The sequence below is a fragment of the Apodemus sylvaticus genome, chromosome 6 (genome assembly GCF_947179515.1).
Source record: "Apodemus sylvaticus chromosome 6, mApoSyl1.1, whole genome shotgun sequence".
Classification (NCBI taxonomy): Eukaryota; Metazoa; Chordata; class Mammalia; order Rodentia; family Muridae; genus Apodemus; species Apodemus sylvaticus.
Window position 1 is genome coordinate 57,128,816 of NC_067477.1, and position 4,986 is coordinate 57,133,801.

The following is a 4,986-nucleotide window of genomic DNA, read 5'->3' on the forward strand; positions in this document are numbered from 1 at the left end:
ATGCACTCACTAATAAGTGGATATTAACCTAGAAAACTGGAATACCCAAAACATAATCCACACATCAAATGAGGTACAAGAAGAAAGGAGGAGTGGCCCCTGGTTCTGGAAAGACTCAGTGAAACAATATTCAGCAAAACCAGAACGGAGAAGTGGGAAGGGGTGGGTGGGAGGACAGGGGAAGAGAAGGGGGCTTATGGGACTTTCGGGGAGTGGGGGGGGCTAGAAAAGGGAAATCATTTGAAATGTAAATAAATTATATCGAATAAAAAAAATCATGGTTTTATTTTGAGACTTAATTATGCATTTAATTCTCCGTGACATATTTATCTCCACTTTTTTCTTTCCCTTTGATCCCCACAAGGGCCTTAGCTTCATGTTGTAACCCTGGAGTGTGATTTTTCTAGTACTATCCCTACAGGATACAGTTTCCACATTAGAATTTCAGAGGGGCACAGCATCTTCTGTGTACCAATGATCAACTAGCATCCATGCTTATTAATATAATCCTGTTTTTACTGTTTTCATCTCCTCAGATCTGTTCCTTTGCATACACATCCACATCTCAGACTATTGTGTAAAAGTAAATATCTGCCCTCTCTAAACCAATCAACTTATTAACTATTTTTTCCTTTTCAATAAAATAAAAATAACTTTTCTGCCCCTAGAAGCTTTGTAAGTGTGGCCACTGTGTCCCATGTGTGTCAGTAGGTGGCAGAGAGGAGAGTGGCTATGTCTACACTCAGTGTTCTGACCTGTGAACATCTGATTGATCCATAGCCTAACATTCTCTGAAAAAAGCAAGCCTAAGCCAGACTAGGAGTCAGGCTCCAGAGGGTCTGGACAGGGAGCTAGTCTAAGATGAACACCAGTCTTGTGCCTCACAGGCCTGGGGGTAGGGGACAGACTGTGCCCAAGATAACCCCTGTTTAGAGCCACAATGTACAGGAGGGGCATGACACTCCTCGGTCTACTCCTAAGATGACCCCAGACACTCAGAGACCCCGAGTGCCACTAATAGGAAAAAGTAAGCAGTGGAGAAATGGAAGAAAAGAAACGGTAGGATGTGGGTGCAATGAAGGGAGACAAAACTGGAGTCTCAAGAGTAGTGAGGAACGACCTGCTGTGAGTAGCGGGTGATGCCAGAAGGGACTGTGGTGGGGTTTTGGCCTGTGCTAATACCTAGAGCCATTATCTGTGTCCACAGCCCTGCAGTAGCAGGGGTCTGATAACATCAAAGGTCAGGAGATATCCCTGGTCTGGGCTGCTGCAAGGGGATAAATTGATGTTTGAGTGCTATGTAGGGTTGGCTCCACATCTCACCTGGGCATCATGGAAACTCTGACCCTGGGTGAATGACAGCAGGGGAGTTGATTCTGCCCTCTGCCAGGGGAGTTGAACAGCCATCTGTTGTACTTGGGAGAATGGAGAACAACCCAGCACATTACAGGAGTTGTGGGTGAGCTGTCCTGAGGGATAGCTGACCCTACCACTGGTCTCCTGTGAGGTGTCATAGATGAGGAAGAGATATCTCCTTCCCCTCTTGCCCCTCACCACCAGTGGCAGATGAGAGTCCTGGCCCTGGGATCATGAGAACAGGAGAGCTGGCCCTGTCCCATCCTTGTAACAACACTCAGAAGAAACGGTCCTACTACACCTCACCTGGGCAGCAGTAGCGCTGGCCCTGTATGCAGATTGTGAGAGAGCCAGCCCAGATGGTGTGAGCACAGCAGAGCTGATTTTGACTCTTGTCTGCTCTGTGGTGGTACAGACGAGGGAATGATAGCCTCTTTACCTCCCTAGTCCCTCACCACCTCTGGCAGGCAGAAAGTCTGGCCCACAGGGTCAAGAGAGTGAGTAAATTGGCCCTGTCCCTCTCCTGCTACAGTACTTGAGAGATCGGGCTCGGCATCTCTCCTTGGCAGCACAGTAGAACTGGCTCTGATGGCATGTGTACAGATGAGCCAACCCAGAGGGCATGAAAGCAGGAAAGCTGGCTCTGTCTCTTGCTGGTGGTGGCATTAGATGTGCCATCCAGAGAAGAGCAGGAGAGTTTGCCCAGTGATCTGGGTACAGGAAAGCTGGTGGGCTGACCAGCTCAGATATCTCTCAGGCCCAGATGCAGGGCTCTGAATTGGTCCACACCAACATCTACTCCATGATGAATTGCTGGAGTGCATGAACCAACCAGTCTGCAGGTCCAAAACTACAAGATGCCATGACTTGAGGAAGCAATAGGATATTGAGAGGTGTCCCAGTGAGGGTCCTGTACTGACAGAGCAGCAGAAGCCAGAGGCCTTGTGCCAAACAAATGAGTCATTGCAACGCACATTTTCAAACAAAGACGTGTAAGCAAAGGAGTCTACTGTGGGATACGTTGTGACATATTACGGACTGAGGTCCCCGATGTGAAATGCACAAAGAACCAATAAAAAGGTTTTTTAAAATAATAAATAAATAATTTTAAAAAAAATTTTAAGGCAAAGAATTTAGAGAATTTAGAGAGAAGATTATATTAGAAAGCATCTAGAGTACACCAATGCTAAGTAGTCTGTGCCCAGGGATCTTTGGGGAATATTTCACTCTGTTCAAATAATTAAAAATGTATGTAACATTATGTGACATCCAGAGAAAATTGCTAATATGTTACATAGGCTTTTATATTTTGTTTGTGTTTCTCCATTCACAATTATTTTACTTTTTAAATTGTACATATTTATGCTGCATTCTATGTAGCTTGGCCACTTGACCCAGACTCGGGGTAACAAGAAGATAAAGAAAGAACAGATACAAAAATAGATAAGTTGGGACCAGACAGGTCATACTGGCTCTTACAGAGCACACACCACTAGGCAACAACCGAGAACCTTCCAGTGTTTATTGGGTACAGCATGGGGGGGGGAGGTTGGATAGTCTCAGTAGGATGTCTCTGTAGAAGAGCAGTCTCAGGATACAACAGTCTGGAAGGAGGAGGAAGCTGCAGTTGCTAGGTTGTGTACTCTGGCCAATCCTTCCTGAACATAGTGGCATACTGTCAACATCCCACTCAAACCAAGGGACGGCTTTGTCCTCACTCGAGGTCTCACCTTAGGGGAATGGCTTTAGCAGTTTCCCATGGTCTGAGGCCTTGGACCTTGGCATGGCTGTTCCCATGTCAACAGTATGTATTCATTTAGGTCTTCATCTACTTCCTACACAATTATGAGTACAGCATAATAATACATGTAAACAACAGGCAAAACATGTGATAATCTCAGATTAGAGCAATTTATGTCTATGCACAGATTTTACTTTGGAACAAGAAGACACAGATGATTCTTAATAGAATATAAATATGGGGTGGTCGCTGACTGAAGTGAGAGACAGAAACAAGATCCAGGAAGGTTGTAGAGAAATAACTACAGGAAAAGCAATAAGGAGATGCTTAGCCGATAAGCATCTTTCTCTAGACTTTTCTTTAAATTCATGTGTTGTCCCTGCTTGCTGGATTACATTTTCTGTGGCATTCTGACACTCTCCTCACACCATATCCCTGAACATCCTACAGCAAACAAAATAACTCTTCTGACATAACAAGGCACATAAAGAATGTGATGCAGAAGGAAGGCCAGTGTCTGCAACTTGCGACAATGCTGAGGCCTGAAGGTTTACAAATTGCTTCCCAGAGTGGGCATCCCAGCGATTTTCACTCACTTTGAAGGTTTCTCAAGGGCAAAGAGTGTTTTTCCTCCTAACAACAGCCCCACTTGCAGCAGGAGTACAGTGTACTGTGTCTATCCAGACACCAAAGCTAATAAAGCAAACCTGATAAGAGTGAGTTCAGAATTGAATCTCTTCTAAATTATCTTGTTCTCTCCACTGGGGATGAAGTGTTTAGTTCACATTCGCAAACTGCGCATTGAGGGCTCATTGACAAAAAAATGAAATAAAATCAAAATCAAAATAAGTGAATAGCTTTGTATGAAGAACAGAAAGCTGAAACTTAAAGAGAAACCTTCATAAGGAAGCCAGATTTTTTATTTTCCTTCATCTACTTGAAAGAATGTGACTTAGCTTAGTCTCCTCATTTCAAAATTGTGTAGACCACCTCCATAAGGAAAGGCAATAAAGACACTCAAGTAGCTAATGTCACGGCAGCTCGGTAAGGAATTACTGAAAGACAATTCCAAAGTAAATGTTACTGTTATTTGTGCAGTGGCCCATGTCATTCTTTGCCATCCACAGAGAGCCACCATATATAGGCAATCATGTTAAAGCAGACTGCACTCTTCTTCAGCAAATACTGAGAAATTAGAGTTGCTCTGAGTTCAACTTATGCTGGGAAATAGAGCTACAGCTGAGTGATAACTGTCAGATAGCTGAAACTCCACATGTTAGTACACATGTCTATTAGAGAATCCCTGAGCAAAATGGAACACACAGGGAGTCCAGAATTCCACAAACTGGACATAAAGACGCATATCACAAATTCTATTCTGTTTTAGAGATGGTGCATTATGCCATCACCCGCTAAAATCTTTCTAGTTGTTTCTTTTCCTTAGGAAGTACATGTGAAATGTGCTTCCTACTTTCTCCTAAAGACCAGTTGATGTGGGTAATTTTCTTGAAAAGCATTGTGAGGGTAAGCTATGTTTTAATTACCCCTACAATTTGTAGATTCACCATCAGCTAAGACAATGCCAAGTGAAATGTATAGCAAATGCTGTTTTTCAAATGAAAGATTGGGAAATATTTTGAAGTTCAGTAATTGTAATTATTTGAGAAGGCGTGGGAAAACAGGCATCCTACAGCTGTGAACTGGGGAGGCAGGGTTGCTGACATGCAGGGAGATCCTTCACAGCAGACACTCATTCCAAAAACATTGTCTTCAGTTTCTTACCCACAGAAAATTGTTGGTCCTATGGACAGGAATAAACATTTTTGTTTACACTTGAAAGTGTATGACAGAAGATGATTCGAACCAAACAGTTGACAACAGAAACAGAA

At 43.4% G+C, this 4,986-nt stretch overlaps 1 non-coding gene across 1 annotated transcript; it reads left to right on the forward strand.

Annotated features, from left to right (window-relative positions):
* Nucleotides 1–657: 657 nt before the first annotated feature.
* On the forward strand, nucleotides 658–789 carry LOC127688222 (small nucleolar RNA SNORA17). The gene has a single exon (XR_007978630.1). It is a non-coding gene; the product is annotated as a small nucleolar RNA SNORA17 (small nucleolar RNA).
* The last annotated feature ends 4,197 nt before the right edge of the window (nucleotides 790–4,986 follow it).